Here is a 19,964-nt window from a genome sequence, read left to right on the forward strand (position 1 = left end):
CCCACTGGTGCGCGGAATTATTGACCCTTGTGCCCGCCACAATTTCATTAATTTGAGTAATACTGTACTCCATTGGAGTCTTTTATTCACTGACAGTCTGACATTGTCTATGCTTACCTTAAAGATCTTGTTTATATATATTTGACATGTTAATTTTATCTGCACCTACGACTGACTATACTATCATAGCCTTTTGAAAAATTTTCTGCTTTGTGATTTTCGAATGTAGGCGTCTATTTATGACGTACGCACGGATAGGGAACCTGAAAGTGAAAGCATTGAAATTGTGAAAAGGTAGACAAGGGATGGTGAGAGAAGACAGGATTTAGGATTGTGGGGAGAGAAGAGAAAATAGGACATGGTAGGAATCACGTGCCAGAAACAGAAAGGAAAGAGATGTGTACGGACTACGGAGCCACGAGTGTACCTGCTGTGTGGCGGTGTAGTTGGCGGAAGTCGCGATCAGGGAGTGTAATCGGGCAAAGTTCCATTCATCAATGATGTTTTGTTTATTTATCAACTGTACAAAGTGTACAGTGTACTGGATGACTTATTGTTAAATTTAAAATGTAACTAATGCTTTGAGGTGTGAGGTAAACTAAACCAGAAAGGGAAAGAAACATTTTCCTTTCGGTTAATTTTCTCGTCCGTTCGTGAAGAAGACTCTCCGCGCCTTCGTGTCGTCATGTCAACCGTCGATGAGTGACGTCAGGAGTCTGTACTGAACTTCGTCAAAGGTGAGATATTCTTGCGACGTAACGACGCGGAGTACATATAAATATATAAATACATACATTATACCAGAAGTGTATTTTAACTGTTATTTTAAAAGTCGTTTTGGGGCAAACCTGCTCGAACCACTGAATGTCGGCGCACGGTGTCGGTTGTCCTTTCTGCTCGCACTCCTTTTGTGGACGTTAAAGATGTAGCACGGAGTGGGTCGTGGTAATCCTTGCAATGACTGCGTAGTTACCTGTAGCGCTTTCACGCTTCAAGTTGCCCGAACGCCCACCTGCGTCGATCGGAGCAGGTAAACACGGAGCGTCCGTGCGATGGCGCCACCTGCGCACCCAACGGTTCTTGGGGCCGCCGGGTCTGGTCTCTCTTGGTCCGGCTGTTGCGTCCGGCGGCTTCGACTCAGTGCAAATGGTGTGCTCGATCCCAACTACGAGAAAATAGTCAACTGAACATACCGATTGTGTCTAACCAAAGACACACCTGCGCAGTCGTCTTGAAGCGTTTTGTCCGCAAATGCCGTCCTAGTTCAAGTTCAAATATCCCAACTGGAGACAAAACGGTGTGTGTGTGTGTGTGTGTGTGTGTGTGTGTGTGTGTGTGTGTGTGTGTGTGTGTGTGTGTGTGTGTGTGTGTGTGTGTGTGTGTGGTGTGGTGTGGTGTGGTGTGGTGTGTGTGTGTGTGTGTGTGTGTGTGTGTGTGTGTGTGTGTGTGTGTGTGTGTGTGTGTGTGTGTGTGTGTGTGTGTGTGTTTTACAGTCATTAATAGATGTTTTTTATTCATCATTTATTAGATGTTTATTATTTATTTGATGTTTATTATTTATTAGATGTTTTTTGTTTATTATTTATTAGATGTTTATTATTTATTAGATGTTTTTTATTTATTAGATGTTTTTTATTTATTAGATGTTTATTATTTATTAGATGTTTATTATTTATTTGATGTTTATTATTTATTAGATGTTTTTTATTTATTATTTATTAGATGTTTATTATTTATTAGATGTTTATTATTTATAAGATGTTTTTTTTTTAGATGTTTATTATTTATTAGATGTTTTTTATTTATTAGATGTTTTTTATTTATTAGATGTTTATTATTTATTAGATGTTTTTTATTTATTATTTATTAGATGTTTATTATTTATAAGATGTTTTTTATTTATTAGATGTTTATTATTTATTAGATGTTTTTTATTCATCATTTATTAGATGTTTATTATTTATTAGATGTTTATTATTTATTTGATGTTTATTATTTATTAGATGTTTTTTATTTATTATTTATTAGATGTTTATTATTTATAAGATGTTTTTTATTTATCAGATGTTTATTATTTATTAGATGTTTTTTATTTATTATTTATTAGATGTTTATTATTTATAAGATGTTTTTTATTTATTAGATGTTTATTATTTATTAGATGTTTTTTATTTATGAGATGTTTTTTATTAGATGCTTTTTATTTATTATTTATTAGATGTTTTTTATTTATTATTACATATTTTTTATTTATTAGATGTTTTTTATTCATTATTACTGCATATGTTTTTATTTAGTTATTACGAGCAGTGTACCCAGGGGCGTCAAGAGGCGGGGGGAGTGGAGCAGGGCGGGTCGCTGCCTCTGGGCCCGGGGTCTGTTGAGGGGCCCGAGCTTCTCCTGTAATTTTTTTTTAAACAGTACAGTGAAACCTCTCATCAGCTCATCCTCATTTCCTCATCTTTAAATTTAAACCCAGAAGCTGATTTTGCTTTCCTTGCCGTCTTTCTTGCCGGAAACGAAACAACATTTACTGCTGTTAATGGTACAGTTTCAAACTTTATAGAAAATGGTTATTAACCATAAATGTGCGTTACAAAGAAATGGGTTTGTATCATCTTTGTCCCCAAAAAATGTTAACCACCGTCTCATGTATTGTTTTGCCAATCTTATGGAGAAATAGTGTTCAACAGTCGAAGGTGCGAATTGACTCGATCGGTCCAAACGGCCCGTTTTCTCCTTTATTTTTGATCAAACGGCTAAATGAAAGTGACCATTTGTTTGAAAAGTTTTTTTATTTTTCATTAAAGAAAGTTCCTTAAAAAGTTTTAAAAGAGAGAAAGGTTGGGGGTGGGGGCCCTGAGCTTTTTGCATCGGGGCCAGTGCTGGCTTTTGATGCGCCTGAGTGCACCGATCCCTTCAGTTGAAATATATATTATGTCTGGGGGTAAAGCAATATCTAGAGCCAGGTAGATCTGTATAGGTAGGTATTCGACTGTCGCGATAGGGAATCTACCTGTAATAAGTTCTTCATGTTTAGGCGTTTGTTGGGCTACGATGTATGATTGTGGATCTACCAGGAGATTCGAGTGTTAAGTAGTTAGGGATTAAAGATAACGCCCCGGTGAGTCCAACCTGGTCATGAAACCTTTGTCCATTATGGCACTGCAAACCACATAAACATTAGTTGGGACCTTTAGTACAACACTAAATGATGCCCTTCCCCCTGACATGACTTAGGAAGAAATCAGGCTGGAACACCGCCACAATTGGCCGCCACCATTTACACCTCCGAAAGGCCTACCAAACTCGCATAGCACGTGCTATGACCGGTGACCACTGAGTGGGGAGAGTTGGAGCGACGCAGTGGGCGTGCCCCTGAACGAGCCGGCGAGTCGTCGGAGGCTCTGATTGGCAGAGAAGTGCGCCAATGTGACGTCATCGGCCGGAGATATTATCGAGGGTCGGACGCCTTTGCTGGCAGTTGGATAAGGAGTTCGAGTTGAGAAGAGTTCTGCAGAAGAGTTTGTATTCCTGGCAGTGCAGTTCGAAGGAGTTCACCGCTTGAGAGAGTCCCGGTGCGATCCTGAGTTGGCTTGTGAGCAGGGTCCTGGCCCGGGTTGAGTTGGCTGTCGTGTGGAAGATCGCCGTCGAGGTGGTTGGAGCTCGCTCCTTTTTGCTGGGTGAATTCACGCTAGCCTGCTGTGGGACCTCGTGGTGATCGGTGCTCGGTGCTTGGGGCTTTGGAACTTGGAGCGAGGCGTGCCGCGGGACGAAAGGAGCCGGGTGTTGGATGGCAGCCACCAAGACGACAAGGACGAGATAAGGCCATATCCGCGAATACACTTTACATAAAAGACGTGTTATTTTCGTATTCATCTCCCTCGTCTCATGTTTGAAATCTGTTGTGCGTGGGATCCCAATTTAGTTACCTTAGGTTTATCGTCGTATTTTCCTGTCCTTGCTTTTCATTAACTAGGGCATGCCCGTACTATATCTATATCTAAAATTATATCCCCCCCCTCTATTTACATGAAATGGTTTGGTCCAAAGCGAACGGCTTGCGAGTGGTGACAATCCCCCCCCTCTATTTACATGCAATGGTTTGGTCCAAAGCGAACGGCTTCCAGAGTTTGGTAAAGAAATCGCCATCGCGTGCACAAACGCGCAGGAAAGCGAATGAATCGCAAATTCGTTTTTATTAGTTGTAAAACATAGTTTAACGCCAACATAGTTTGCAAACGTGAAATAAATGAATACGCTCTCAAATGTGCCATCCGAGGCAGAGTGTGCCCGCCACGTTCGGCACACGCGATCGTTCGCTGCTCTCTGATTGGTTGAATCGTTTTTTGGACATAGCTCGGTAAGTAATTGTCCGATTAATATGAAACCTTGAAAAGGCACATCCTCGGGTCCCCAGCAATATACCTGGCAAGTTAAAAGTATATCGGACCCGTGGTTGTCGAGAAACAGCGGTCACAGACAAACGTACAGACGTACAGACAGACAGACAGAGATTACTGGAATTATAGATAGATTCATTAATAAGTCGTTGTATTATTTTCTGTATATACCTGAATGCAGTTTCCTGTTTGATTTTAATAGATAAGGCTGCGGGGCTCTCGTCGTTCCCCTCCATCCTGCGCGCTTTGGTTTTGGAATCCGCTATTGAGTTTTCACCCCGGGAGTTAAAGCCTCATAATCGGCCTCCGCAACTCTGATGTTAATCGCAGTTGCGTGCCAATACATACTGAAAAAGTATATTCCGTGTATTGTAATAAGACTCCATCGATGTTTGTGTGGTGTTCGTCTTGGCATCAATGTATGCCAAGATTAGTGAGATGTGGTGGGCATGATGACAAGATGATGCCCATTGGCATAAGATGTGGTTGGCTGTGTGCCCATGACCACGAGCCTTCACACACGTTCACAGTGTGCGTTTTTCACTAAAATGTGTCTGCATGCATAAGTACAGCACATTAGCTTAACTACACACTCAATTTAAAAAGAGTGAAATAGTCTAAACTAAAGGATCTAAAACTAGAGCAATGCGGCTGTGTCGCCAATATACCCCCTCTTAGTCTCTGCCCGCGACAACGGGTAGATGCCCTCGTTCACTGTCCTAAAATAAACACGTTTCATTTAAATCCCTTCACCTGTTTTCAAGTATCACATTTCCACCAGCCATGACAAGGTTTGACATCGATCGGTGAAGCTTTCAGCAAAGGGATTTAAAAAAAATATCTGCTTCAAGCTAATATGGCTGCCACACCACGTGATATATGACCTTAAAATGTACACTCTGCATATGTATGGGTAGGGGATCACATTTGTGAAGTTTCGTGTAGGTCTGATAAGGTTCGTTTTTCTATCCAAGATGTCTGCCAAACCACATAACCTACAACATCATCATTTTCAAACTATATGCAACAGTGGTGTTAGATACAACAACAACAACAACAACAGGCATTTTAAAAGGCCATTTTCCCTGCAAGAGCGGGGGTTAGCCTTGCGGTCCCCATGACAATGTTCTCCATTTTGCCCTATTTTCTGCATCTCCCCCCCTGTTAACCCCCTGGCCCACATTTCTTCTTCGACCATCTTTAGCCAAGTCTTTCTCGGTCTTCCCCGTCCTCTATTTCCTTCCACATTCATTTCAATCACTCTTCTCAACCAGTCACTTTCATCCTTCCTCAACACATGACCAAACCATCTCAAACTGTTTCTCTTCACAGCATCCATCACAGGCTCTATTCCCATCATCTTTCGCAATTCATCATTTGGCTTCCTCTCTCTCAACGATACTCCACACATCCACCGAACCATTCGCATTTCCACCCTTTCCAGCCTTCGTTGCTGCTCTACGTTCATTACCCATGTCTCTCTCCCATAAATCATAACACTTCTCACACATGCAGCAGACACCTTTCCCTTCAACTTCAACGACACTCCCCTCCTCGTCAGCACGCCACTCAGGTCCCGAAACTTCTTCCATGCACATCTCACTCGAGCAACCATTGCCGAGTTTGATCCACCTTCTCCATTCAGCATGTCTCCTAGGTAACAAAATGTTTTCACACCTTCCAGCTTCATGCCGTTTCCAAGATCCAACTCAACATTTCCTCCATCTGCAGCTCCCTCTGTGCACACCTTACACTTGAATGTAGCTGCCCCACTGGTTAATGACCCTCTCAGACCACTACATTTTTGATGAACCCACTCAGCGCACATTGTACATTGAATTGAGTTCACTCCGACACCCTTCCTGCACATAGCACGTGGCCACTTCCCAGTTCTTTCCACCTCACCACTTACCACTTGCCATCACCTTTGTTTTTCCGATATTCACATTCAGACCTTTCGTCTCAATACATTCCTTCCACTTGTTCATCTTCTCCTTCAGTCCATCCATACTTTCTGCAATCAACACCAGATCATCTGCATACAACAACTCCCACGGTAAACCCTCCTTTATGTTCCGAGCCAGCACCTCCATTCCGAGCCAGCTACAAATAGTAGTGGACTTAGTACCGACCCCTGATGCACTCCCACCTTCACCTCAAACTCACCACTGTTCCCGTCCTTCGTCCTTACAGCTGTGCGCGCTCTTTTGTACATTGCCATCACTACTCTGATCAACCATTCCTCCACTCCTAACTTCCTCAATGCCCATGTCACTACTTCACGTGGAACCCTATCGAATGCTTTCTCCAGATCAACAAACCCAAGAAACAACTTCTTCCTCTTCTCCGTGTATTTCTCCTGCAAATGCCTCACAATAAAAAGCGCGTCTGTCGTTCCTCTTCCTGGCATAAATCCAAACTGCATTTCGTCAATCTTCACTTTCTTCCTTATCCTCCTCTCCAACACCCTTTCCAATACCTTCATTCCATGCTCCAATAACTTTATCGCTCGATACGAGCCACAGTCCAGAGGGTCACCTTTCCCCTTGTATAGAGGGACGAGGGTACTCAGTTCCCAAGCCACTGGAATGCGGCCTTCTTTCACCACCAGATTGCAGATCTCTGTCATTCTCTTCACACCCCAATTTCCCGCTGCCTTCAACATATCTCCCTCAACTCCCGTCGGCCTTCCCGCTTTTCTACTCTTCATTGCTTTAATCGCTTCCTGAACTTCCTTCTCGGTTATCTTCTCTGGCGGTCCTAAAACTGGGTTAATCTCTATGTTGCCATCCCATTCATTCTCTGCATTCAACAGTATTTCCATATATCTCTTCCATCTGGGTCCACAACAATTTGTCCCACTTCATCCTTCAAGCAACTCACCCCCATCACATCACACCTCTCTTTCGCTATCTGCTTTGCCTTCCTGAATACCGCTCTCTGACCCTCTTCCAAATCCAAGCGTTCTCTGAACATTTTCCGACATGCCTCCTGCGCCTTTGCTACCTCTTTCTTTGCAGCCTTCTTGGCTGCCGTATAACTTTAATGCTCTTCCTTTTCTGCCCCCGTACCCTTCGCCTTCTGCCACTCCTTGATCTTCTTCCTCTTCTCCTCAATCTTCTTTCCAACTTCATCATCCCACCACCATGTTTCCCAGTGCCTCGGTGGTCCTTTTGTCCATCCACATACCTCACCAACGGCTCCCAACAGACTTTCTTTCATTGACATCCAACCACTTTCAAGCTCAACCACATCATCCTCTACCATACTCAGCCTCTCTTTTAATGCCTCCCTCACTGTCACCTCTTTCAACCTCCACACCTTCATTCTCGGGTGGTACTTCACCCGCCGAGCTCTCCTCGCACCTTTCAACCTTATGTCGCAGACAACCAAGTGGTGCTGTGAAACAGCCTCCTCCCCCGGGATCACCTTTGTGTCCCGGAGGTGACCCCTATCTCGCCTACGCACCATCAGGTAGTCAACGGTTGTCGTCGACCCACCTGACGTGTATGTAACAAGCTTATTATCCTCTTTCTGGAACTGAGTATTACAAATCAACAAATCAGCTCCATCAGCAAACTCCAACATCCTTTCACCTTCTCCATTTCTCACACCATATCCGTAACCCCCATGAACTCCCTCAAAACCGTCCATACTCCTCCCCACATGTCCATTTAGGTCTCCTCCTACCACAACAACTTCCTCATCTTTCACGTTTTCCATCAGCTTCTCTATAGCACACCAGAACTTGTCCTTCTCTTCATCGCTCCAACCAACCTGCGGAGCATATCCCGAGATGACGTTCACCAAGAGCTTTCCAATCATCATTTTCACCATCATCAACCTTTCACTCACTCTCGTCACACTCACCACACCGTCTACAAACTCCTCAGAAAACAGGACACCAACACCATTCACGCCTTCTGGGCACCCTTGCCACACAAACTTGTATTTCTGTCCCTGCCTACCCTTCACCATTCTCACACCACTTCCCTTCCATCTTGTCTCCTGCACACAACATATGTCCACTCTTCTTCTGAGCAATACTTCCACCACTTCTCCTGATCTCCCTGTCATTGTCCCTACATTCCATGTCCCAAGCCTCAGAAACCGATCTCCACGTCAGGCATCAGACTTTTCGTCGTCATAAATGGAGTGATTTCCACCCTTGCTTCGATCGGGTTCCCCACCTTGAGTTTTGACGAGAGGGAGTGGGGTCCCCCACGGGGTACTTCGGGCTGTACCCTGCCCATATCTCGTTGTAATTGTCATGGTTCTCTTTTTGAGGCAATGTTTTTATGGCCGGATGGCCTTCCTGATGCCAACTCTTTTAGTCGCCTCTTACGACACGCAGGAATACGGTGTACCTATTCTAAACCGGGGTACACACCGGTGTTAGATGACATTTGTAACATTTCGCATCGATCGGGTAAGCGGTTTCAGAGATATAATTATTTAATATTTTCCTTCAATCCAATACGGCTGCCACACCATGTGACCAATGACGCTTTTGTGGTCATCTTTTAATCGCCATGCCTAGTCAATGACACATGTAAAGTTTCGTGTCAATGCATTTGGTTGTTTTGGAGGACGTGTTTTTTTTAAAGGTTTTAGGTTAAATCCAATATGGTTGCCAAACCATGTGGCATATGATGTCATAAATTTAATATTTCAATACAAATGTGTCATAGATCATGTGCATGCAATTTCAGATTTTTAGGATAAGGAATTCGATTAAAACATTGTTGGCTGGTATACCACTTCACCTGTGATGTCATCATCATGCTTTTGTTCCCCATTGGGAGTACTTGACAATGTGCCAAGTTTCAAATTTTTCCATTCAGCAGTTTCCGAGAAATAATAATTTAATTATTTACGTTTAATCCAAGATGGCTGCCATACCACGTGACCTATGACGTCACAATTATCGTAAACATTCTGCATGGGTGTCACTCCTACCCTGAAAGTTTTGTCTCAATCGGACATGTGGTTGCTGAGAAAAACGAGGTTTAGCCTGGACGGACGGACAACCCAAAAACATAATGCCTCCGGCCACATTCGTCGGCGGAGACATCAAAAATGGTCTTGCGGTTTAAAGGATCTAACACCGATGGTCTAAAAAGGTCTAGATGTATGTTCCAATTGTACGTAATTAATAGACGTACTCACAGTCCAACTCAGTTCAAACAGTATGTAATTAATAAACGTATTCACGTGGGTCGACTGAGGCTTCACCTCAATGGGGGTTCACCACCCGTGTTGTTTGGTTTTATGCATACCGTGTAAGATTTATTTCGGTGATGTTTTTGGATGACGGTATTCATCGGATTGGGAGACGATCATGTAGAAATTGTGGAAAGTTTAATCTTCCTGGATTGTTAGATTGGAGAATGTCGAGGATCGACGGTTAGCATTGGTGAGAACAGCAATGTCCAGATAAGATGGGACTATACAAACCAAGAAGAGGATGGTGAATGATCTGAGATTTTGCGTTGTAATATATGAATGTGACTCGTGAACAGTGAAGAGGAAAGAAAGGAAGAAGTCACATTTTGAAATGTGATGTTGGAGACGAATGTTAAAAATTCCATGGACTGCAAGAAGAGCAAACAATTTCGTTGTTTGAAGAAATTATATCACCATATATATTCGAGGTGCTGATGCTAAAACAGAAACTGTCATACTTTGGACACATCGTGCGTGCAGAACACAAAAGTCTGGAGAAGTCAACCATGTATTCTGCATGGTTGAGGGAAGAAGAGGAGGAGGCAGACCGTGTACATGCTGGATTGATGGGGTAAAAGGTGCAACCAAGCTGTCTCTGCCAGAGCTACGGGAAGCAGTGCAGGATTGGGATGTTTGGACAAATCTGATCATGAATGTCACCAGAATTCGGACATGACTTGTCAAAACTAAATAAAGAAAAAGGTGTTTTAAAATCAATTTATTATTCAAGATGTTCATATGGGATTTACATTCCATCCGTTGGAGGGTTCTTGATCTGCAGGGTGTATTATGGTGGAAGTAAAAGACCTCACAGTCCCTTGGCCACACCGCACCACTATTCACAAAAAAGTTCCTGCTTTAACGTGCGGGAGCAATGCATCTGTGGCACAGCTACCCCTCGGTAATGATGAAACCAGCGAGACAAATTACATTCGCTAGATATGATGACTTGGTACGTTGTAACCTGAACCTTTTTCTCTTTTTCTATGACTTTGCCCTTTGGTGACTTAGACACATGCTGTCAGGACATTGCCAAGGTTGACCACAGAGGGGTGTGTACTGTGGTCATTAGAGAATGAAATGATAAACCGAGGCTGTAAATGCAGTCATGTCAGGAAACATGGTCATGTATCTTCTTTCTAACCTCTATATATGTTATATTCGATTCACTATATATTATTATGTCTAAGCAAAGGCTGCGATTTCTGTATTTGCATTTCAGCCAATTTTTAACAACATAATCATAATAAATAAAAGAGCATTCTAAAGCAAAAATGATTATTCCACGAAAGGTGCGCGTAAGACGTGCCTTGCCCTGGAAGCGAACTTTATTCAGGGAGGTAAAGGAATGCTGTCTTGATTCGAGAAACTCTTCTTGTCGATGGGGAGTGACGAGAGATTACCGAGGGGTAGCTGTGCCACCGATGCATTGCTCCCGCACGTTAAAGCAGGAACTTTGTTGTGAATAGTGGTGCGTAATGTGGCCTTCTCTCTTGCCAATGGGGTGTGACGTCTCGGGGAGTGAGGCTGGAGGTTCGAGTGCATCGACCTGTACAGGCCTCAATGCTCTAAGAGTCCATAATTAGTGCGAATAATAAATTTTGCTCCGTTAGTCTCGGATCAAGGTTCACCTGCAGCATCTGTTACAGGGAGTTCTCCCTCCTCCTTACCCCCCCCCCCCAAAAAAAAAAATGCCAATCATTACCGTCACCACAGGAGAAAGTATTACATTTAGGTCTGTTTGTTTGGCTGTCTATATGTCTGCCTGTCCAATCTCCTATGTCTTTTCTCACCGTGTATGGGTGTACAAACTCCAGAGGCTAAATTAGCAGTCTTGGAGTTCTCTTTTCACCATCTAAACCTCCGCTGCCTGGAAGAGATGAAACGGGCTGCAGCTTCTTCCCGAGGCACCACAGGGTCCTGACATGAACACCATTGAACATGTATCGGAGCATATGGATCGGGAGCAGTGGAAAAATCGACCTCTACCAAGCAATACACATGAGCTACAACAAAATGGACTCCACATTGGACAAAATCTGGATCAGGCGATCATACAAAATATCATTGATTTGACTCTGTCATGTGTCCCAGTACTTTATTATGCCAAAGAGAATGCTACCGGAAACTAACATACGGGGTGCTCGAAGAAGACCTGGACAACTTTGCTTGTTAATATATTTAGTAACACATTATACAACAATACCCTTTGTTTTATATAATACAGAAACTCACAAAGTTTTCTTTATTTTCAGGTGTAGTGGTTTAATGTAAAATTAAACTACTTCACAGGAGAAAGCCGAGTGCGTCGCATGGTTGATTGCGACGAGATCCTATCTGCAAGTTTAGCGTGATTTTGCACGGAACCAGGAATGAGCGGGCCGCGAGTGAGGCCTAGTTCACACCAACGGGTGCATATTCGCATGCAAAAACGCTAAGGCCTCAGACGATCTTGACGATTCCTGACGAAACACCTCAGCCGATTAGAGCTAATTGCCACACACGTACACATATTTATTTTCCAAATCTTTTATCCTTTGTCTGTATACAAGTCTGTATGGGGGCACTCCAATTTAGGAATATAGTTTCATTTATCGTGCATGTTCTTTGTTACCGGCATTTTGGTTAATAAAGCCGACATTTTCTTGTACATTTTAAACCTGTGTAGGTTAAATTAGTTGTTGCAGGTTTGAGGACTGCCGGTGGGATCCGTGAAGGTAAGTGCTCTTCGGTCTCTTTCCCCCCATGCGTATTCTCCGCTATATTTTGACTGAACGCCTCGGAGTTAAAGCTCATTCGGAAATCCGTTTCCTTGGAAGATTTGAATCACCAGGAACACTGGAGAGTATTTGCATTCTCTAGTTCAAAGCAATTTCTGTATTTGTGCAGAATTCGTTGCAACATCCTTTTAGAAATGAAATAAATGGTTGTGAATTAATAACTTCCATTGTTCCCTGTTGTCACAATATTTTGGGTAATGCAAATTTTTGGGTAATTTGGGTCTTTGGCATGCATTGTCTCATGTTAGAAGTGAGAAGGTCCGATGTCCGAGGTCCGCAGACACGAAAGACACCGCACTGAGAATGCAAACAGTTTAATGGTAAATACACATGTGGGAGAGGGGCATCGGCTCGAATCTGGCTCGATCCCTTCTCAGCTTCAATACTCAGTGAGCTTCATACTGTACTTCATGTATATACTAGCAGGCAAAGTCCAGCGCAGCACAGATAACCATCTCCGCAGGCAGTTTCCCACAAGGCCGAGTCACTTGCGCAATGCACCACACTCGTTACTTTGAGGGTCACTTCATTGGAATGCGGGGGTCTTGGTCCAAAGGGAGGACAGCACATATTTCCTGGCATTGTTGGATAAGCAGAGAGAATAATGTGAACCAGCTGCGTTTGCAGACAGCAAGAGAGCCCTTGTTTAAACAGATACAAAGAAAAAAATGTGCCGTGTGAAAAACACAGATTAAGTTTCCCACTTCGAAGAGAATGTGTTTTCAACGATAAAATGTGAGATAATAAATGAACTGTAAGCAGAAAGATGTGGGACAAGAAATATATTCCTTCATATCACCTCCAACAGAAGTACAAAGAAAAAAAAACTCGTTAGTGCAAATAAATCATGAGCCATATATACATCATCTTCTTTACCACCATCATACACACTGAATAGTCCTTTGTAATATGATGTGCACACGGTTTGTAATATGATATGCACATGGCATTCTTTCTTTTGTCAAAGCAACAAATAATTTGTTTCCAACAATGCATTGGCTTTGTACATAACTGCTTGTGCACACATGGACTTGTAACATTGGGTAAGGAATAATTCCAGAGAAAACGTGCACAAGTTTGTAACTCCAATTGCTTTTTGATTTATCATCTTAATTTACTTCAAGACCGACTCCACATGTTAAAATAAATCTTCAAACTGCCTTTTCAGGTGTAATCTGTGTGAAATGGGAGAGCAGCAACTCTGTCCATGGCCTACCTGCCATGTACTTTCCAAAAGGCCTACTCATGACAAAGAAGACCAGACTGCTGGCCTGTGTTCTCGACAGCACACCATCCAAGAACTCTCCACACACTTCAAGGTTCAGCTGGAGGCAGCCAGGTAAGTGGTTCACCTCTTTGGTGCATCAGTTTAGTCACTTAACTCATAAATTGACCCCATTTCCTACCTATACTGTGTTGTTGGTGTTATATAGCCCTGGAGAGTTTTCTCGAATGCCACCAACACAGCCAATCGATCTCCTAGGAGCGATTCAAAGACCCCCACATCTTAGATGGTGTAAATCTGCCTTTGTAAAGCCAGAGCTACCAGAGAGAGAGAGAGAAGGAGTGGGCCAATTCATGGGTACCTATCAGTGGCCCCCTGCACTGATTAATCCGGGCAGCAGGAAAGAGTAGGGAAGATTTGGCCCATGACTTGTGTTGAGGGCTTGGGGGAGAACAACCACCACGATGAAGCATCTCCTATAGTTGCACCTATACTGTGTTGATTTTGCCATTGTCTTCTGAGATACTTCTCATTCATGTCGGCAACAGAAGAACAGCAGCTGCTTCCCTTTTTGGTGACGTCTCACCTAATCGGGTATCCTCAGCTGTGGCTAGGACCTGGTAATAAATTAGTTACTCTACTGCCCTTCCAGCAAAATAAAGCTCTAAAAAGCAACCAAGAAAAGCTACACAAGTAAGCCCTCTGCTGTTTCCAACCTTATCCGTGTTCCCCACAGGTGCATATATTTATAAGTAGCATATTCACGCTAACCTCAGTGCCACACGCCCACATCAGCTACAAGCAATTTTAACTGGTCCACCAAAGTGGTTTGGCAATAATGCATGGTGTCCTCATTTGTCGACAACCTGTGGCTGAATATTGGCAATTACAAATAACATAACCAAGACGAAGGCACTGGTTGGAAGTTGTCCATCCGAGGAACAATGAGCAGTTGTCTGTTTTCTAAGGACAGAAGGTGTGAGTGAAAATAAAATTGACTTACTCCACACACAGTCACATTATCCACGTACACGAATACATCTTGCAATTGCTCTTTTGAAAGGATGTCGTCTATTGCTTGTTGAAAGCATGAAACTTCATTTGTAACACCGAATGGGATTCTACGAAATTGGTACAACCGCTGGCCAGACTCGAAGGCCATGTAGGGCCGGTCTTCTTCCCATATCGGAATCTGATGATATGCGCTACGAAGGTCCAGCGTACTGAAAACTCGATATTTTGATACCGCCTGGACCATTCTAGGGAGCGGGTAGGCATCGAGTTGTGTGAAACGGTTAATTGTTTGCAAGTAGTCAACAACCATGCGTTTGCGATGATTAACGCTATTCACGACCTGCACCTGTGCCCATCAAGGTGAGCAACTGTGTTCGATTACTCCCTCGAGCAAAAGACGGTTAGTCTCCTCGGCTATAAACTGGACATCGGCCTGAGAATACCGCCTACATTTCACAGTGACACGGTGGCAATTGGAGGTTAAACTCGGGAACAGCAGAGGACGTTCGATAGCTATCTCTGCTAAGCTGCATACCGAGCCCGGCACGGAACCTATAGAGAGTGTATGCGCGCCACCGTTCTGCATCTCTAGGCATTTATCCCGGTTCAAGAAATCATGTCTGAGAAGCACGTCCAAGCAAAGGTTCTGAAACACCAATAACTTCACATCCGAATACGTCACATCATTTGCAATCAGCATAAACACACAGAAACCGAGTGATCGCTGCCACCAGGCCCCTGAGGCCATGTAAACGCGCTGCGTCACAGCAACGGTGGGCCACCCGTGGCGCTCGACGAGACGCTGGCTGATGAAGCTTTGATGGCTTCCAGTATCAATCAGTGCTTCCACTGCCTCGCCGTTGATTTCACTGGAACCACAGCACGCGCAAGGCCACGCGGAGCTCCCAGCGACCCCGAAGATATGCACGCTCCAGCGAGCATCGTTTGTCGGGCTTTGGTGGACCGACAGACCTTGGCGGTGACCTTTTTTCCTGCAATTGTGCCATGTTGTCTCCCGAGCAGGGCACGGCGAGCAGGGGTGGCTTTATGCCATCCAATGACTTAGCCTTGCTTTTCGCTTGCTGTGCATGGGGTAATGAGGCCGTTGTGGGGAGTTGTTTTTCTGAAATAAGGAATGAACTTCAGAGGGGAGGATATGAAGAGATGAAGACCACCTGATGGTCAACCTTACACCATGGCTCAACCTTACTTTTGATTAGGAACTTCCCAACCCCACGTTTTTCTTAAACATCTTAAAATGAAGCCAAATTAATTATTTGTACAAATTACAAATGCACATTCATTCTGAACTCACATTTGAATGCTTATTTTCATTTGAATGATGGTTTCATTTTCTCATCACTGTATACTAGTTGTAATTATACTCATGGTCTAAGTGCCTCATGCTTACTTTAACTGTATTGTTATGTCTGGGGGTAAAGCAATATCTAGAGCCAGGTAGATCTGTATGGGTAGGTATTCGACTGTCACGATAGGGAATCTACCTGTAATAAGTTCTTCATGTTTAGGCGTTTGTCGGGATAAGATGTATGATTGTGAATCTACCAGGAGATTCGTGTGATAGTTAGTTAGGGATTAAAGATAACGCCCCTGTGAGTCTCACCTCGTAGTCAAACCTTTGTCCACTTTGGCACTGCACACCACATAAACATTAGTTAGGACCTTTAGTACAACACTAAATGATGCCCTTCCCCCTGACATGACTTAGGAAGAAATCGGGCTGGAACACCGCCACAATTGGCCACCACCATTGACACCTCCGAAAGGCCTACCCACCTCGCATAGCACGTGCTATAACACAAGGACCACGGGGTCGAGGAGTGGGGAGAGTTGCAGTGGGCGTGGCCCTGGACGAGCCGGCGAGTCGTGGAAGGCTCTGATTGTCAGAGCAGTGCGCCAATGTGACGTCATCGGCCGGGGATATTATCGAGGGTCAGATGCCATTTTCAAGAGTCGAGTGGAGCGCAGTTCGGAGGTGCGCTGAACAGAGTCGAGTGGAGTGCAGTTCAGAGGTGCGCTGAACAGAGTCGAATGGAGTGCAGTTCGAAGGAGTTCACGGCTCGAGAGAGTACCAGTGCGTTCCTGAGTTGGCTTGTGAGCAGGGTCCTGGCCCGGCTTGAGTTGGCTGTCGTGTGGAAGATCACCGTCGAGGTGGTTGGAGCTCGCTCCTTTTTGCTGGGTGGATTCACGCTAGCCTGGAGCGGGACCTCGGGTGCAGCGGCGAGGGCGTTGGCTCAGGCCTAGCGGGGCGTACAAGGTGGACGGAGGATTCGTCCAGGCCGGAAAGAAGACGACAGGGACGAGATAAGGCCGTATCCGCGAATACACTTTACATAAAAGACGTGTTATTTTCGTATTCATCTCCCTCGTCTCGTGTTTGAGGTCTGGAGTGCGGGATCCCGATTTAGCTACCTTATTTTATTACCGGCGCGTGCTTTTTCACTGTCTTTGCTTTTCATTAATAAATCGTTATATTATTTTTGTACATATACCTGAATGCAGTTTCCTGTTTGATTGTATTAGATAAGGCTGCAGGGCTCTCGCTGTGTCCCGCCATTCCACGCGTTTAAGTGCTTGATTTGGAATCCGCTATTGAGTTTTCGCCTCGGGAGTTTAAAGCCTCTTAATCGGCCTCCGCAACTCTGATGTTAATCGCAGTTGCGTGACAGTATTTTAATGATTATAGAGGAAATCCTCAAGTAACCTTGTAGGGTTATACTTGCACTTTGTGGCCCAACCTTGGCAGCCATCTGCGAGCACAAAAAGCCCATGTACCCAGTGGGCATCCTTATAGGTTTGCCTATTTCTCGTTTTGGTTGAAGCCATGCACTGATGTCGATTATCTCAGGTTTCTACAGCACAGTGGCAGCCTCGCTCGGAACCTGTAAACAGCCGATGCTGCTGAACGTGACTGTGTGATTGGCCTGAAATTAAGGATTCCGCAGACCAAACAGGTAAGCAACTAGCATTTTACTAATAGCATTGGACGTTATAAAACTGAAATCATTATTATCAGTTTGCTGACTTCAGTTTCAATCATGTCTCTAAAGGTGGGTTTTCACGGGACACGCGAACGGTTCGCGAAGGATGCGAATGTCGAAAAAATGGCAAAGACCAACATTCGTATTTTAGGCTCCAAAAGTTCGCCAAACATGCGCGGGGGTTCGGAAGCGTCGTCAATTGTTCGCAGGAGTCGTTTTTTGTTTGGCGGGTATTTCAAAAATGTTTTGAAAAAGCTTCTCCAGCCTGGAGAAGAACTAACCCTTTATTTCCATAAGAGTTGAAAAGTAAATTTGCCTTTTGGCCTGTGGAGCTCTTGTTTGACATTGGTCATGATGCTATGTACATGCAGCAGTACATTACATCATTGCCTTGGGGTAGATTTGGCATTCATGCTTTATGACTCCACCGTATTTCTCACGTTGGCTACATCTTGTCAGCATACTTATTCTACTGTTTCAATAATCCTCAAACTATGAGACAAATTGCTTGCTTAACCCTCCTTCTGAACACCATCTGTATTGGATGAAACGTAATCAATGAGGAAATCCATTTTGTTCAGTCATTGATGAATAAAAATTACAATGTGGTTGCTTTGGTTGTATACTTACTAAAAGGAGGAAATTGATTATTTGGATGTACTTTGCTTGTAGTTTCTGAGTCAAATGTCAGCTACACATGCCACATGATGCATCGTGTTTATTGTGCATGGGATTTGATTGTGTAATGCTGTATGAGGGGTTTTCAAAACGTTATGCAAATGAGATAAAAACAACTAATAGTCTTCTAACACCCTGGTTCCCAACCTGGGGGCCATGGAGTATTTATCGGGGGGCCATGGGGTAATTTGAACCACACTAAAAATAAAATATTGTTTTTTAAAAATATTGTTTTGACTTTGATATTTGTTTTTTTTTTCCTATTGCAGATTTGATGTTATGGCTTCTGGGAGTAAAAAAAGAAAGTATCTTGACGAATACATAAAGCTTGGATTCACGTCCATTACCGTGTCTGGCCAAGAGAAACCACAATGTGTGCTGTGTCAAGGTTTTGAGTACTGAAGCCATGAGGCCATCCAAGTTGAAGTTGCACCTCGAGACAAATCACGCACAACATGCAAAGCAGGATCACAAATTTTTCAAGCGGCATGAAAGAAATTTAAAGCGACAGAAGTTGGATGAGGGAGGAGCTTTTCAACAACAAAATGTAGCAACTGTCCAGGCTTCTTCTTCTTTACTGATAATATTAAAATCTCATATCAAACATGCATCATTCGAGCGACGTTGCTTTGTTTGCTTCTTCCAAAAACGATGTAGTTTGGAGCCAGTAAGGAACAGAAAAAAACTATGAAACTAAATGTTCATGTTGGCTACTTGGAATTCCTCATTTTCTGTGTAATAATTTACCAATTCTCATACAAACAAAATAGCCAATTAAAGGAAAAAACACCTCTCAGAATGCACCACAGAGCATCTAGAAATCCAAAAATTCCTGGGGGGGGGGGGGGCATGCCCCCAGACCAAAAAGCCTGCTTACACGCGCTCCGCCGCTCGACCCTCATGAAAGGGAAGGGGGTGCTGGGGATGTGTTCTGGGAGCCAAGGGGGCCATAACACAAACAAGGTTGGGAACCCCTGGTCTAACATGCAAGTAAGTTCTTTTTTTAAAATTTCAATACATTCATTTATTTATTCATATCAACCTATTTTCAATCGACTTTAGGAGGAAAGACACCATCATATACCATTAGACATATGACAATACACAAATACATCATCAGACATCAGTTAGGGTATTAGCTTACTTGCCACGCTTGGCAAATGTGGGTTAGCAAGAAAGTTTCGGAGGGAATTTGGAATTCCTCCAGAGACTATATCTACTCTTCACAAAGGGCACCGTGGGATATATATATATTGTTGCGGATATGGGATTTGGCCTCCATATCCGTTTGTAAATATTCCCCTATTTCCCCAATATTCCCTAGTCCCATTGTCTGTAAACAACACTCTGTAGAACCGACCTTCCCCTTCTTCCCCCATTAAATGTCGTGCCCAGGTCCACCGCATCTCACGTAGACAACTTTCGGACCTCTTGCTAGTTATTCTTAGTCTATGTCAGTTAAGGACTCGTTTCCATTAATTCTGACTCTTCGTTGCACCAGAATGTGATTGTATGGCACCAGTAGTGAGTTTAGGACCTCCCCATACCTCCTCCCATCTTCCCCATGAAACAACAACAACAACAACAACTACAACAACAGAGGGGGGCGGCGCGGGGAGTGTGCGTCCTCACTCCG

General features: G+C 43.7%; 1 long non-coding RNA gene across 1 annotated transcript; it reads left to right on the forward strand.

The window, feature by feature from the left end:
• Window positions 1-617: 617 nt before the first annotated feature.
• LOC137435667 (uncharacterized) lies at window positions 618-18,936 on the forward strand. The gene is made up of 4 exons (XR_010986136.2): window positions 618-737; window positions 13,578-13,748; window positions 17,518-17,623; window positions 18,598-18,936. It is a non-coding gene; the product is annotated as an uncharacterized LOC137435667 (long non-coding RNA).
• The last annotated feature ends 1,028 nt before the right edge of the window (window positions 18,937-19,964 follow it).

Source organism: Myxine glutinosa, unplaced genomic scaffold (genome assembly GCF_964187855.1).
Source record: "Myxine glutinosa unplaced genomic scaffold, kmMyxGlut1.1 SCAFFOLD_967, whole genome shotgun sequence".
Taxonomy (NCBI): domain Eukaryota; kingdom Metazoa; phylum Chordata; class Myxini; order Myxiniformes; family Myxinidae; genus Myxine; species Myxine glutinosa.